General features: G+C 45.0%; 1 protein-coding gene across 6 annotated transcripts in view; it reads left to right on the forward strand.

Moving 5' to 3' along the window:
- Window positions 1-17,007, forward strand: part of LOC119063285 (cAMP-dependent protein kinase inhibitor gamma) — a 125,589-nt gene that overhangs the window by 51,673 nt on the left and 56,909 nt on the right. Inside the window, exon 1 of one of the 6 annotated variants that reach the window (XM_037164566.2) lies at window positions 39-122. The exons of 4 other annotated variants lie outside the window; for them this stretch is intronic. The gene's annotated coding sequence lies outside the window, so the exon portion shown is untranslated. Of the gene's footprint in view, window positions 1-38; window positions 123-4,084; window positions 4,189-17,007 lie in introns of those variants that run through there. One more of the 6 variants, XM_037164564.2, reaches the window with a different exon arrangement.

A 17,007-nucleotide genomic window follows, 5' to 3' on the forward strand; every position in this document is an offset into this window, starting at 1 on the left:
TCGCCCGCCGCCGCTGAACAGAAACGCCAATCGTTGGTAGAGGAAGAAGAAGAAACTAACTCCCACCTGCCCCGGCTAAGGGAGGAGGCGGAGCTAAGCCGGTTGAGAGCCGGGGAGAGAAGGTGGGTCTCTGCCGGCTGGTAGGGCAAGAGTTGGGAAGGCTATAATTCTTCTAGTTTGAATTCACTGGAAACCCATTATGTGTTAAGATCTGGGGTACATAAGTGTATAAGAATTTATGGCCTAGTTAAAAAGAGACCGACAATGCACATATGTGCACCGTGACATACTGTGATTGTAGCATCCAGCAATGCGAGCAACAAATGGTCGGAAGCTTTCAGGAGTTTAAGATGGAACTTTATTGGCCAAAGTTTCACCTGCGCAGGGGCGAACTCTCAGGGTGTCCGGAGACATGGTGCCAAAATGGCTGCAAATGAGAGTGGGGCCTGGCGCTTACAGCCTAGGGTTTTTATTGGGGTGAGCAAGCAAGCAAATACAGAAGCAGAGGTAGCTGTTAGCAATTGGCTATCTCGAGAGAACACACATGGCTATGTTCTCTGCTTGCAACAATGGATACTTTTCTGCAAAGACAAGGTCATGCACAAGGCGGTTTATCTTGTTCAGCACTCTTTGTATTTTCTGTACTTTCTATCTTCCTTGCTGAGACAGTCTGGAGCCTGCCTTGGGTGTCTCTTGGCTACTTTTATCTAATTCCGGGCCTAACATGATAAGTACTATGAAGTTGTAGTGTAAGGGAATATTCTTTCAGTAAAAGTTAAGAGGAAAGCAATTTAACTGGGGGGGAGGGGTAGTCCTGGAAGGCTGTTCTGACGAATTTATATTTAATCTGAGGACTGACAGATGAGTCAAATTAATTAGGGGGAAATGGGGATTATCTCCTAAAATGTGAGCTCTGTATATGATTTGGGGTAAATGAAATGTACATGACATTAAATAACATTGAAAAGCCCAGTGGAAAAGTTCCGTTTCAAACCGAAAGAAGGTTTATTTGAGACTGGTATGTATTTAACATTTTCCTAACATTTTCATTTCTCCCTTTTTAATAGAATGAAGGCTTTACTTTCCAAATCTCTCCGAAGGTAACCACAGCTACAGTTAGATAACACTATTTTGTCTTAGGGTCTGTGTGCGTTTGCAAAAATTCTTCATTTCTATTACGCAATGCTGGTTTTCCACTTAAGCAATGAGGTAAATTTTCCTTTGTAGATGTAAGTAACAACAGTCTATTTGAAGGGAGAAAAAACCCAGAAAATGATTTATTTAAATATACACAGTATAGGGGGTATGTAGATATCACAACAATGGTGATGTTGTACAGATGACTAGTGTAGGGGAATATTTACTTGAGAATGTAAGAACCTGTATAGTTTGGAATCCTGTGATATTTAGGTTGGAAGAAGCCTTAGAAATATACTTGGATCCCTTCTTTTACGGAAATGGGAAAAAGCTTGTCCTGGCTGGTGTGGCTCAACTGGTTGGGCATCCTCCGAAGAGTGAAAGGTCACCGCCCGTTGGACTCAGGGCACCTGCCTGGGCTGTGGGTTTGTCCTGATAGGGGCCTCAGCAAGAGACAACTGATAGATGTGTCTCTCCCACTTTAAAGTTTTCTTTTTTTCTCCTTTCCTTCCTCTTCACCTAAAAATAAATAAAATCTTTTAAAAGAGAAAAAGACCCAGTGTTAAATGGTTTGCCCAAGGCCACAGAAAGGGTTGATGGCAAAGGGAGGAGAATTACTCAAGCTTTTCTAATTCCTGCCTCAGTGTATCTACCCTCCTACCCCCAAATGCCTGCCCAAATCAAGTTGCTTCAGGACCACTAAACCTTCCAGGTAACTCTTAAAGCCCTGTAATCAAAAAGATTTATTTAGCTTGTTCATTAAGGGAGAACTTATCTTGGTAAGAGGAACTTGGAAAGAGCTTATTATTAGGACTTGGGTTTGTGCTGTGTATCGCCAAGGATAGGGCAGGGAAGTAGGGAATTGTTTTGAATTGGACACAGTCAAGAAGCAGCAACAAATTAATGTTTAGGTATCTTAATTTTTATCCAGGAGGTAGGAAGATGAAATAAAGCAGGGCCAGAATTGAAAAAGAAGCAGGACCCACTCATGTTAAGTCAGAAGAGGAGGATGTTGAATCATGAGTCTCTTCTTTGTTCCAACTGCAGAGTGACCTTGCCTACCATTTGTTTACATTCTGTGCACTGTTTATGTTCAGTGAGGAACATAGGGTCAAGCCAGCTGCTGAAGAGCTTTTCATCTTCTGACCTGCAGGCATTAGTCCTCCCAAATGTGGGATCCTGCGGATCTGTGGGTTTAACACTACGTGTTTACATGTGCCTCCTCTAGCTGGCCAAGTTAGGGAAAAGGCTGAGATCCTCTACTCCAATTTTCCACCTATTGCAAGAACCCCTCAGCACCATCTCCTCTAGGATAGGGGCCCACCGTCACCTTGAGCAGGCCCTCCCATACTTACAGTCGATTGTCAAAACTGGGTGGCTTATTTATTTTTTCCTCTGTAGGGAGGAATATTTTTCTTCTAATCTCTTAGGTTCAGTGACTAGGCTGGCTGGAGACGGAGCCTTTTATACCAGTTGGCCAAGGCTGGTAAAATTTAAATTTGTAGAGAAGTGCTAAGACAATAAGAAGTGGTCTAGGTTTTATATTTTTTTTTGGGGGGGGGGGGGCTGCGGGAAGGTAGATACATGGCAGAAATTAATTGTTTAAAAAATATTGTTTTAGCAAGATTTGTTCTGTCAGTTTCCTCTCATTGATAAGAGTCTAGGGTTAGCTCCTGTGATTATCCTGCGGGGAGGGAGGGAGCAGGGAACACCTAAACAAAGGGAAATTTACAGGGTGAGGGCAGAGTCCTTGTGTCTACTTCTCAATTGCCTGCAACTCAAAATTACCCTTACAAAGTGGCATATTTTGAGGTGGCATATTCTGATCCCTTACACTCCTATAAATTGTTTGGAAAAGATAATGCATGCACTTGGCTTTTTAAAAAATATTTAATTTATTTATTTCTAGAGAGAAGGGAAGGGAGAGAGAGAAGGAGAAACATCACTGTGTGGTTGCCTCCCATGTGTCCCCCATTGGGGAGTAGGCATATGTCCTGGTTGGGAACCAAACCGGCGACCCTCTGCTGCACAGGCCCGTGCTCAATCCACTGAGCTACACCAGCCAGGGCTGTACTTGGCTTTTTAAAATACTGCAAAAAAAAAAACAAAACCCCACAACACAGTGAAAATGCATTATTTTAAAACCCCCTACTTCCCAAATCTCTTTCCAGAATTCACATATGCATATGCAAGCATTTTATATAATATATATATATATTATATATATATATATATATTATATATCGCCCCCCTTTTACAGGTCTGCAACTAACTTGATCTACATCTTAATTAACTCATTGTATGGAAGCACCATAATTTACTCAATCCCCTACTAATGGACATTTAGGTTGGTCTTAAGCGTTTTGCTTTTACAAACAACAGAGCAATGAATATCTTTTAGGGTTGTGTTCCAGTGTTATCTGCCAGATTATTCCAAGAAGCGCAATTTCTGGTCACAAACGAAATTATTTCCCATATTGAAATGAAATGTGGTGCTCTAATTGTTGCCTTGAGCCCAAAGAAGTAAGCTATTCTTTGCCACACCACCGCTCCAGAGATTAAAGAAAGAGGCATCTGCCATCCCTCCCACGACAGTTTTCACGTCTTTAAATATTCCCAGTCTAACAAACTCCTGCCGCCCCGTCCTCTCCCCGAATGGTCTCCCTCACCCATTACAGAGAGAGAAATCGAGGCACAGGCAGGGCCCGACCTCAAGTCCTCCCCCGGCCTTGCAGTCTCCTTTTCCCTAGCATTCCCTTCCTCTCCCTTTCCTCGAGGCCACGCTCCAGGACGCCAAACCCGCGGGTCCCACACTGTGTGCGGACTGCAGCCCCTTCCCCTCCGCCTCCGCCGCCCGCTCAGGGGCCTCGGAAAGACCCGCGAACCCTCCTGGTCCCCTCCGAGCCGCCGTAGCGGGAGCTGCGGGAGTTCAGGCGCTCCGGTCGCCAAGGAAACGGGCTCGGCAAGCGCTGTGGACGCCCAGCAGCCCCGGGGAGGCGCTGCGGGACCGGCGGCTGGGCTCGGCGAGGCGGCGGGGCGGCGGGACGGCAGGTGAGCTGGGGCAGAGTGGGCATTCGCGGCCAAACGAGGCACTCCGGTGTCAACTCCTTGAAGCGGGCGAGGGGCTGGGCGGCGGGGGACCCCCGGGAAGGAGACGGGCGGCGGGACCATTGTGCCCGTAGCTGCGCCGGGGCGGCGTCCCCACGTGCCCTTTAACCCTGCTAGGCGCTGGCTTGGAGTGCGTGTTAGGCTGTTCCATTATATTTGGGGGCCCTGATCCCGAAAGTTTCTTTACAACGGCAAAGCCCTTATTTAGGGGCCGGAGAATAACTCAAAACTGCAGAAAATGTCTTGTCTGCCTGCCTATATGACTCTTCTGGGGCCACAGAAGATTGACTTTGACCTCTTTGTGTATCAGTTTTCGTGTCTGTGAAATGGGGATGATGATAGCACTTGTCTTACAAGGCTAATAGAAAGTACATTTATATGTAAAACTCTTGCAGATAAGTCCTCAATACTTGGGAGCTTTTATTATTACTACTGCAGGTTTTTCTAGTTTAATTGCTCCTGGCTTTATTGCACTCCTCAGGTGTTGCACTTTTTACAAATTACTAAAAGCAAGACCCTCCACCAGCAAAAACATTACACCTGGCCTTATTGCAATACTTGTTTTGTTGCTGTGGTCTAGAATCCAATTTGCAACACCTGGGAGGTGGACTTGTCCTAACAAGGAGGCCCGACATGGGGCATGTTTGTGTGCCAGGGCCTGGGCCGGTTGCCACAGGCCGAAGAGTGAGGCATCTTGTCCTCGGGGAATGCCAGTTTTACAGCATAACTAGGAATTCCTTGTGATTCGAGGTATGACTTTGGGCATACAGGGAACTATGAACAGAGAAGGAAGCCAACCCCGATTTTGGGAGATGTAGTTGGGGTGGATGGCCAAAGAGAGATGCCAAAAGGCGATGACTTCCAGAATGAGATAGAAGTGTGCCTTTGTCCTGGTCAGAAGATGAGGCTGATGAGGGCACAGTGTTCTAGAATCTAGGCAGAATGAGCAGTGTGTGCTAAGCCCCGGGGGCAGAGTGCAGGCTTCCTGGAGTTTGCTGGGATTTCACAGGCTGGCTAGAGGCATATTCTGAACATTGGCAGTGGTCTGGCTAGATGATATTTGAGAAATAAGAGGTGCCCCTTCTGAAAGACTTTCCTTGTGTCTTCTTGCAAGTTTTGAGGAGTTTGAACTTTATCTTGGGGGCACTGGGGAGCCATCAAAGGGTTTTAAGCATTCAGTGAGTGTGTTGTGTGTGTTTGATCGAGGTGTGGTTTCAGAGAGAAGAGAGTTTTTTGTTCTCTCTCGGTGTCATCACTCCTTCAGTCTGCTTTCACATTGCAGCCATTCATTTATGGTGATTGAAGAACTATTTGTTGAACATCCTCTATGGGCCGGGCATTGTGTAGGCAGTAAGGAATTAGGTGCCTGCCCTCCTGGCACGTATTCCAAACAGGTTTCAAGGTACATTCATGGAGATGAAAGCAGTCTAACAAAGCCGGAACTTAAATCAATATTTAAAAAAGAAAGCCATCCAGTACAACTGGAACTTAATCAGTATTGGAACAGATACGTCCAGAGAGGTTTTTACAAAGACCGAGACCATTCAGGGCCACTGCGTTGGACACTCCGGAAGAACCGTTCACTTAGACAACATGAAGAAGAAGTGACCAGAGATGCTGGAGAAAACCTAGAATTGTGTAGTGATGAGAGCCGAAGGGAGAGCCCAGCTTTGCTGGGTGCTGCTGAGATTTCAAATGAAACGAGTTAAACACTAAAGTGTTCTTTGGATAAATCCATATAGAGGTCATGGGGGACCTAACTGAGCAGATTTGGTGAAGTGTTGGGGGCGGAATCCATAATACCAGCCGCTTCCAAAGGTTCAATGTAATATATCAGTAAGATGAGGAGAGAGTGGGATGTGAGAAAGACAAAGTGTAGGCAGCTAAAAGGAGTTTGTGAGGGGGAAGAGAGAGAAGGCTGGAGAGTGATTAGAGAATCAGGTGAAGCCTTTTTAAGCACCAGAGAGATGGAGGCATGAGCCCATGCTGACGGCACACAGTAGTGGGGGGGGTGGGCGGAGGCTGAGAACAGAAGGAAGACGAAGTGGAAAATCAGCAGAGCAGCTTTCCCGAGAGGGTGGGAGTGGATGAGATCCACCACACAAGCACTTGAAAAGGAGTCTAATGGCTTCTGCATTTTTTGGAGAATTGGGAAGCAAGGTAAACACTGAAAAGGAGTGCCACCAGCATAATGCGCTGCAAGAAAAAACCTTGTGAATGTGGAGAGAAAGTTGTGTTTTTATTATTGGCACATAGCTGACAGTTATTGAACTAATGCTGCGTTGAGTGCTTTTTGTGCACTAATCTCAATTGATGGGACCTTTACAGAGGTGCTTCGAGACAGCCCTCTGGTAACTGGGAACTGGGGTTCGAGGATGAGGAAATCAAGGGAAAATGCCTACTCGGGGTCGTATAGGATTTGAATCTAGGTCTGCCCAAACCCAGAGCTTTTAGTCTTAATAACTAACTAGATGATATGATTGCCTGCCTATAATAGGATTAGCTGCTGAGAAAACTCAGCAGAATTAAGTTAAAAGTAATTAGATATAGGGTTAAGTGAATAAGCAGCTACAAGGTAGGCAAAAAGCAATTGCATTGTGCAAGCAATAATGGTCAGAAAATATAATTGTAGGAGAAATGACTAGCAATATGAAAAATAAGCACCAGGAATAAACTTTAAAATAAATGTGCTCAGGCTAGCCCAGTAGAGCAAGAGTTGGCTGGAGGGGAGGAGGTAGGGTGCAGGACTGGTGTTTGCATGAAGAGGAGATATTTTTCCCTTGGGAAAATCAGAATACTGATACCCCAAAGGGGGTACATAAGAACCCAGATGTCTGTCATGAGACACAATGAAGAAATATGCAGAGACCTTGACCATGGTGTTTTTAGAATCCCGAAAACCTGCAGACAGACTGGTTAAATGATGGCACAGTCATGTGATGGGTAAAAAAAAGAATGAGGTGAGGCCTCTACCTATGAGAAAGATGTTTAACCTCACGTGGTTAGAGATGAAAAGCAGAGGACAGTGTGTGCCTGTTTTTAGTATATTGGTCCCCTTCCCCTGTATTACTCCTGTACTCTCAACCCCCCCCCCCCGTCTGCCCCCCTCCCCCACAATCCCTAACTCTTGTTCACGTCCATTGAGGTATATTCCTATTTTTGACTTTTTAAAATGTATACGTACATATTTATAGGAAAAACATCTGGAAAGATTAGTTCTTTAAAATTTTGTAATTTTTAATTGGGGTAAAAGGACCTGTAACATAGAATTTGTCATTTTGGTGGTATTAAAGATACTCGTACAATCAGTCTCCAGAGCTTTTTCATCTTGCAGAACTGAAGCCTTACACCTGTTCAACAACCATTAAACAACTCATTTTCCCATGGCCCTGGGCAACCGCCATTCTACTTTCTATTTGTATGAACCTGACACTCGTATAACTGGATACTTCATATAACTGGAATCACACAATATTTGTCTTCTTGTGATTGGCTTATTTCATTCATCGTAATGTTTTCTAGGTTCATCTGTGTTTTAACGTGTCTCAGAATTTCTTTTAAAGGCAATAATATTCCAAAGCACTTTGTATGTGCTGCATATGTATGTAGACATTCAGCTTGCTTCCTGATGCAGGCTTCTGTGAATGATGCTTCTGTGAGCGTGGGTGTACTAGAAAGATAAGATTTTGTTTGCCATGAGATTACTCGGAGACTTTTATTTCTTTCCTTATTGCATTATTTTTATTTGCTTTTATGAGCATGGATTGCTTTTATAATAAAACAAAGCAAGAAGGATATATTTATCCTGTTTGGGGAGATGAAGGAGTAAAGGTAAAAAAGAAACAAAATAGCCTGGTCTAGGCCACTGGCAGCAGGAATGGGATGGAGCGCGTGGACTTGGGAGACATTTCAGGAGAATCAACAGGACCGGACAAGTAAGGACTGGGGGAGAAGAGTGGAAGAGGGAGCCTTTGAAGCTTGGGGAGGGAAGGGGGCAGCAGTCCTGCAGGAGGGGGAAATGAGGCTGCAGAGCTGCCGGAGCCTTTGTTCGGAGCGAGCCTTTGTTTGGAGCTTGGACTCTCTCCTGAAGGCAGAGGGAAGCCATGGGAAGGAAGGGAAACGACGTCATCAGATTTGCATCATAGAGAGTTCACTCTGGCTCTCCAATCCATTCTGCGACCTGAAGCCCGGTTGCGCCAAATTGCCCCTTGTGTTCCCTGGACTTGAACCTTCGTTGATGCCCTTTCATTTTGAAGTGAAGCCTTAGTGCCGAGAGATACATGCCTATTCTTCTGAAAGTGATGTAGGAAGCTTTGGAAAACCTTTGTTCACCCAAAACCCCAGGTGCCCAGAGCGATAAGATAAGGCCGTCTGGGAAAAGCAAACAGCAGGGTAGTCACAAGGGCTGGGGCTAGCACCCCCGCTGATGGAACTAATTTTCGCATTTAGCCTTTGTACTCTACTTCTGCCCCGTAGATAGAATTAATTACCGCATTCCGCTTCTGTATCCCACTTTGCTACGTAGACAGGAAGACCCCGTAGTCTATATAAACCCCAAGAATCCTTTGTTCGGGGATCAGAATTTGGAGACTGACTTCTTTCGGCCCGTGCACATTAATATACCTCGTACTCCAGAATCCCTCGGTGTCTGGTCACTTCATTTTCCTGTAACAAAAGCACCTGGACTATTTTAAATAAAGTCCTGTTTAGGTTACACTGATTCCTAATTCTGTTCCATTTTATCTCAACAACACAGTCTTTTATAAATTTACTTCCTACCTTTAGTAGGGGCAACATGAATAATTGGGAAAGTAAAAACCAGAAATCTTAGATGCATCTCACAGGTGTGGTTCGCACTAGAACTCTAATTGCTAAAACTTACTCCCAAAAGAAAGCCTTGGTTGCTTATCAAGTACTCAATAAATGAATGTACATTCTGAATGATTCCTGTCTTTAACCAGCTGTTATTTTTGCTTTTGTTTTTAAAGAATTCTACCATTATTAGTCCTGGTCATGTCAGGAAAGAGCGTCGACTTTCTTTTTAAATCATTACATGTGCATTACTGTGCGTCAGTTGACGTGAATAGTAACACCAGACCCTGAACTTGAACATGTACACTGTCTCTGTTTTTGGTGTTCTGAGTGGTGTTTTGGTAGTTTTTCTCTCTAGCTAAAATCTTCGCTAATAAGTAAACTTTGATCATAAGACTTCTGAGGAATTCCATCTCTCTTGGCCCAGAGGCCTGGATTTCTGCCTGGAGACCAGTGTTGAGCCATAGAAGAAGGCATGTGGGCATTCCAGCAGGAAGTTCGCTTTGGGCTTTAACTCCATCTCCACTGAGTTCAGATGGTGTTTGGTGTTTAATACACCAGTGAGTGTGGGCTGTCCCAGAGAGTCACGTGCAGTGGAATTTGTCCTGATGTGACTTCTTTTTCCAATTCACGTGGCATTTTGTTTGCACTTTCCTTTTTATAGCATCTCATAGACAGGCCTCCACCCTGATTACTTTTGCATTCGTTTCGGTCTGCTACAAAACTCTGGTTATTTGAGGACAGGGACCCTACATCGGACCTTTATCTGTCTTAACCTAATGGGTGCTCATTTTATGTTTGTGGAATAAGGTGACTGTCTTCACTTGCTGTGGATACATGGCTGTCTTCCTAACACTTCCTTTGAACCGATTGTTAGTGGGGGCTCGTCTTCTAGCTTCTTCAATAGGTTCGATTCCACATTAGAACAAACAATTTTGAAGGTTTGTCAGGTAGTTTTCAAACACAGAGGTAGAGAGAAGAGTATAAAGAAACCCCCATTACACATTATCCAGCTTCAATAATTATCAGCATTTTAGAACCGGTGTTGATTTGGAATGAGGGTAAAGAAAGCATGATGACTTCGGGTGCTCATTTTAATTTGTGGGCAAAGAAGCAGGGGCGTCCAACCGGCAGGGCAGAGACAGGGAAGGCTGGGGGCCCAGAGGCAAACAGCCCTTGTGCCTCGTACGGTTGTCATGAAGGTTCCGTGAGTGACATATGAGCCGGGTACATAGCAGAGCTCAGCACATAGTGAGTGGGACTTAAGGGCTATCACTGCCACCACCCTTGCTGTCATTGCTGTTACTCTCATGGCCTCATAGGGTAGCCATGGCACTTACTAACTTGATGACTTAAAAAAAAAGTTTATTTACTGATTTGAGGAAGAGGGAGGGTGGGGAAAAGAGAGAGACACGGAAACATCAGTTTGTTGTTCCACTTATTTATGCATTCACTGGCCGATTCTTGTATATGCCCTGACCAGGGATCAAACCCGCAACCTTGTATCAGACAACGCTCTAACCAACTGAGCACCTGGCCTAGGCCTAACTTGGTGACTTGGGACACCGGCCTTTCTGAGCTGCAGTTTCTTCATCTGAAAAAATGGGAATGATAATAGCATCTTACATACCACGCGAAGCAAAGAAATAATTCACGTGCACAGGTTCCAGATCAGTCAGCGTTAATCACAGTTCTCCAGATTGGCGGTCTGCCCTGGAGGGTCTGTGCTTCTGGAGCTTTGGGGAGTCAAGCCTAATCCTTGTAATGGATTCTCATTCTGAGGCTTCATATTAGTGAGCCCCCCCCCCGCCCCAAGTTATTTTTCAGCCTAGCAAATAAACAAACATCATGGTGCAATATGCTTTGTTTCCATTTGCAAAATGTATGTTTCTAAAGCATGGAAACAGTTTCGCTTTATATAGCTTGTCCATATATGTGCAAAAAGCGAAATACCAACCAAGCTGATAAAGGGATAAAAATAGTTTTCGCCTAAGGAACTGTTTGCTGGGGATTAGTGTCGATAAAATTTTGCAGCAGAATGTTTCACCATCTTTGAAATATAAACAGTATCTTCATTTGTCTATATTTTTCTGACAACACTTTGCTCAACTCCCAATTAAAGTAGCTTTCCCAAAGCCAGCTTTCCTCTTCAAAAAAAATCAGTTTGCTTTTTTTTTTTAAATGAAGCCCAAGTTTTTTTAAAACACTTTGTTTTCTCCTCAGTACTGTGAAGAATTCTGATCATGCAGAACATCCATCCAAACCACACACACACACACACACACGTATCTGTCTGAGATAAGCATTAGCAGACACTGTGGGAAGAGAAATGGAACGGCCCTGGTGGTTGTAATAAGTTTCTTTGGTGTTTGTTCGGACAAGGCAGTCAGCTGTCCCATCTTCTAGGTACAAGAGTTACATAAATCCAGGTCAGAAAGTCTGTGCCTTTAACTTAAATTGTCAGGAAGATTTTCTGTGTCCAAATGACTGCTTACCATTAGATCTGATTTTTTTAAAGTTTGTTTTTTTCAGTAAAAATTTGGCCTTCTTTCCATTTGTGATTTATGGCATCTTGTCCTTTTATGAACTTATTCAGTCAAAGAAGCTAAACTCCCATTCTCTACCCTCAAATAATAAAAGTAAATCATGCACAGTACAGTTTTATCTCAGGGCGGTGTTTTAATGCCGCTCTCTGGCCCCGATGACATGTGCCCCCTCAGCTTTATTTCCCATAGACTGTCCCATTGAAGCCTTTTATTACACAGTCTTTTTTCTTGATTTTTCTCTTCCTGGGATTCCAGTATGTTTTGTTAATATTTCTTTCCAAAGGATCCAGTACAAATCACTACTAGTAGTGATCCAGCCAGTACTGTATTAGAAAATATGCTACTTCTAATTTAAATTTTCATTTAAATCTAATCTAAATTTCTGAATTGAGAGTGCTGACAGGAAAAACTTAGGATTTTTATAATTTGGGGAATCCTTTGCTTGGACACATATGTATGTCTCTTTGAGTGAAAACCAAGTCAGGAAGGGGAGTAAATGTAATCCTTGATCCTTCTTGTTAATCACTGAAAAGTGGAGTTTGGAACTAGTTTTAACTTCTGAAGGATTTGGAGGATTTTATCCAGTATCTGAAGTATACCTTTATTTTTTATGTGCTAGGACTTTAGGATCACTTTTTAAATTTCAAAATATATTGAACATTTACTGTGTGCTTAGCACTGCGTTAGGAGTTTTACACATATATGATTCGTGTAACTCTCACAGAAGCACTGTTAGGTAGGTATGATTTAAATACCTCCTGCCCTGATATCACCGGCTTGTCTACAACAGTCCATCTGGTTACGTTGCCATAGCAACAGAACACACCCTCCTCCGTGATGCAGGCTGTAAGCTGCCAGACAGTGGCAGCTGCCTCCTTGCAGACTTTCCCGATTCCCTTCTTGTTCCACTGTAGGATTATGGTCCTGCGTCTGAAACTGATACAGTGCTATGTGTCAGTTACATCTCGGTGAAACTGGGGCGAGGGGAATGGGCACCCGGGGGCGAGAGCATCAGAGCCGAACGCCCACGGTCAAAGGCCTCAGATAGAACTCCACAGCTGGGCCCTTCAGGGTGCTGGCCAGTAGCCAAGGGCGGCTTTTGAGCGCCCGGAGTGTGGCCGTTCTGAATTGAGATGTATTGTACACGTTGGATTTCAAAGGCTTAGTGCAAAGATAAAGAATATGTCATTAACTATTTTTTATATTTACATGTTGAAAAGATAATGTTTTAGAAATACTGGGTTAGATAAAACATTAAAGTTTAAAAAGATTTTATGTGTGTACACCTATTATGTATGCATGTGTGTGTGGATATAAATATCCACATAGCAGGTGGGATGATTGGCTTTTGTTTTGTTTTGGGGTTTGTTTTTTTTTTTTGCTTTTTGAGATACTTGCAGATTCATATGCAATTGTAGAAAATCATACAGAGATGCCCTGGCCGGTGTGACTTGGTTGGAATGTCGTCTGGTAAACTGAGGGGTCGTGGGTTCGATTCCTGGTCAGGGCAGATGGCTGGGTTGTGGGTTCGGTACCAGTCGGGGTGTGTGCAAAAGGCAACTGATCGATGTTTCTCTCTCATACTGATGTTTCTCTCCCTCTCTCTCTCCCTCTCTTCCCTACTCTCTAAAATCAATAAGCATGTCCTCAGGTGAAGATAAAAAAAAGAAAAAGAAATGAAAAGAAAATAATACAAAGAGATCCCATGTACCATGTACCTTTTCTCCAAATAATATCTCATCCGTCACCCCAAGTGAGCCTTCCCTGACCACCGTCGAGAATGTAGCCTCCTTTCCCACTTCCACTCACCTGTCCCGTTGCCCTGTTTCAGTTTTGTCATAGAATCTGCTCCTGTCTGACATTGCCTTGTTTGTTTAATTGCCCTTCGTCCACTGGAAGGTGAGCCAAAGAGAATGGTGGTCTTGTCGCTTCATCACTTTATCTCCAGAGCCTCGAACACTTGGTAAATATTCCCCAGATGGCTGCATTTCCTGGGTGAGGAAGCTCAGTTTCAGCGCGATTACGATACTTACCTGTGGCCACACAGCTAGTAAGTGGTAGAGCCACGGCTCAAAGCTGCCGGCACAAAGCCTTTGAAGGCTGTAAAATAGGGTTGAGTTTGTCCTGCTGGTAGAACAGATGCTGAGTGATGCTGGAGAATAGGCAGCGGGCGGGCGAGTGGTACAGTTCCAGACCAGAGGAGTCATCCCGCCCGGGTCAACTCAGGCTTCGTAGACGGTGATGAGGAGTAGGGATCCCATTCTAAGCACAGTGGAAGGTATCAGAAGGTTCTAAGCAAGGGAACATGACGAGCAATGTGGTCCAGCTTCGCTCCTGGGAAGTCTGCTCTGGTGCCAGGGTCAAAGTCCTGGTCTGGGATGATGCTCTCCTCTTCCTTGCTCCCTTGTGTGCACATTTCTCATCTCAGCCACCTCAGGAGGAGGACTCTGGTCTGGTCACCTGCAGCCTATCACCTGTGAATTCCATTGGCCCTTCTAATAGCAATTCAGGCAGAATGGTGGGTTCTCTGGGAGGGAAAGGGAGACACAGCTCATGCTGGCCTTTGGGTGTGTTCAGCACGAGGTGCTTTAGAGTGTCCTGGCCTCTGAATGCATAGCACATGTGGCTTGGGATTTTGGGGGGCCACCTTGGGCTGTATGTGAGCACAGAAGATATTGTCAAGTGACGTGTTCCATTTGGAGCAAGTGTTTATTCGAGGTATTGTTAAAAACAAGGGCTGGCAAACGCAGCGGCCAAAACCAAAGGAAGATTTATGAGTCCTTTTCCAGGGGCTGTGAGAAGCCTAAGAAAATACATCGCAAAGAAAGGCCTTTGCCCTCAAGGAGTTTACAGTCTGTTTAGAGAGGCTTCTACGAATTGAGCAGTAATTGACACTCTAAGGCAGTCTCCCCCTAAGTTTCTGAGAGGACACCGGAGGAGGACAGCAAAGTGATGGCTGAGTCTGGCACGGCTCACAGAGGAGCTGGCGCATGGCCGTGTCCCTGAGGGGAGGGAGGAGAAAAGCGTTCAGGTGGGATGGGCGGGTAATAAAATCTGGAGAGTCTGAGAAAAAAGAAATGCAGTGTTTGAGGCTAAGTAGGATCAGTCTGGCTGGAGCAGCTTCAAGAAGGGGGAGAGGGAAAGGGTCTGATTGGAAGGAAATAGCATGAAAACAACTCTTGGTCAAGAGTTTCCCATCGTTCCGCTGACACAGAAAACTCGGAGAGACCGGCAGGTGTGTGGATGGGCGCCGTTTACTGAGGTGTGATGATAACAGCTGTGAGTTCAGTGGCGCAGACCTGCCGACTCTGCTCTAACCAGCTCCCAGGCATCACATTGTTCAGCCCTGACTGTAGCCCCGTGAGGCAGGCACTGTGATCTCGTGTTACAGATGGGGAAACCGAGGCTCAGGGCGGGACAGTAACCTGCCTGAGGTCACAGAGCCCTGGAGTCTGTGCTCCTGGCCTCTCCTGCAGCCTCTCACGTAATGAGGACCAGATGAGCCCCCCGTCCCGGCTTTTTACTATGAAAAATGTAAAACATACAGAAAAAAATTAAAAAGTACGATGAGCATCTGCAGATCAAAGTGTTAACATTTTGCTGAGTACGCTTTATCTAATATATATTTATCATTTATAAAAATGTGTGTGTGCTTTTTCAGTTTTTTGGAACTGTTGGAACATGTGTTACAGATGTGATAATTTGCCCCTAACACACAACAAAGCATTGTGCTCTTTTTACATGGCATTTACATCTTTCCTTTGCCATGCAGTGTATGAGTCTGTTGCCTCCAAAACCATGCAGAAGTACTTTGTAACGTGTAAAAAGGAGTTCAGTTCTAGGCTCAGATAACTATAAACTGGTTTGTCGCTTATATGACTGTCTTGGTGTTTGAAAGTCAGGTAGGGTAAGGGCAGCTTTGGTTTCTATAAGCCTGCCTTACAATTTGCTGGGCGTTCAACCTCCTGGTCCCCGTGCGCTAATACCAAGGAAGCGATCAAATATTGCGACAACCAGAAATGCCCTTTCCGTCCACAGACTGGAGTCCATGACCTAACAGCGCCCCTGATGGAGGAGCTGTGGGTCGAATTACGCCCGGGACCCACACAGTTTTCTGTTCCAGCTGTGTTTTTCCTTGTTTTGCTGGAGGTGCTAAAGGTTTTATCACGCTGTACTGCTCCCCGGACTCCACTGGTCTGTTTTCCACTGTCAACTGTCAAAGTGCGTTTCGCAGCTTATCTCAAATGCCACGGACCCTCCTTGGAGGCCTGCACCATGGCACAGTCTACACTCCCCTAGCACGTTCTCTCACGACACTGGCCACAGGCTGACTTGTGCTGTAGTTGACTGGTGTTTTCAGTATCTTCCATATATATTTCAGTAGTAACTTCTGTGGCTGGCCTCGTTCAAGACGATGGATGTAGAGAAATGAATCTCTCCTAGGAATCTTATTTTCCTTTTATTTGACTTCTTGATCATTGGAGTGGTCTCATTCTCTTGTGTCCCCCGTGGTACCTGACGCGTCGCCTTGTCCGTGGGGATGCATAAATATTTCGGAATTGAGTTTGAGATACAGGGAAACAAGCACAAGTCAGAGCTAAGTTCAAATCATGGCGCCACCACTGTGCAGCCTTAGGTGAGTCACTTGACCTCTGTGAGCGCCAGGCTCCGGATCTGTGTACAGCCTTGGTAATAATGCCCACCTTACAGCATTGCTCTACGTTTGAAGATGAACTGCATGAAGTGCCGGGCAGCCAGCTACTGGCACATAGAAGGTGCTCCTGCGGTGGTAGTTGTTGTAAAGGAAAGCTCAGTCATTTCTTTGGGTCGCTTGAGAGCAGCAAGAGTCTTCAGGATCTTAATTGTCTTAAAGGAGGTACTTGCTTACTTAGTCTTGGGACTTCTCTGAGAAGAAGCAGGCGCTGGGGAAGGTCAGGCCCGTCTCCAACGAACTGTTCCCTTTGCAGAGTCCTCGATCTGAGTCTCTGTTTTGGAACCACTTATATAATGTATACCACCTGTTGTTGGGGTATTTTTAGCAGCCGGAGTCCAGTAATCCTAATCCTGTCTGTAAGAGCAAACTGTTTACCAGAAGCGGAGCTTTTTTCTTACTGCTGACTCACACTGACTCATCCTTCTTATTTTCCTTCCCGCCCCTAACATCGTAACAGCCTTGCACCGGAGAGAGTAGGGAATTCAGTTGGGTTACTTTGTTTTTTTCTTTCCAAAATTGAAAGCCCAAAGGTGGAGGTGTCGTGTGGTTGATTCCATCTCAGGAAAGGCTGGAGTCTGCACTGCCCTGGGCGGCCAGGATGGTCGATGCCGAGTGGCCGAGCATCTCACGTGAAAGCTTGTGGAGACAAACCACTCCTTTTGGCCGAGAGATTAGACAGGTGCCTGACAT

This window comes from Artibeus jamaicensis, unplaced genomic scaffold (assembly GCF_021234435.1).
Source record: "Artibeus jamaicensis isolate MK-2021 breed Jamaican fruit bat unplaced genomic scaffold, CSHL_Jam_final contig_685, whole genome shotgun sequence".
Taxonomy (NCBI): domain Eukaryota; kingdom Metazoa; phylum Chordata; class Mammalia; order Chiroptera; family Phyllostomidae; genus Artibeus; species Artibeus jamaicensis.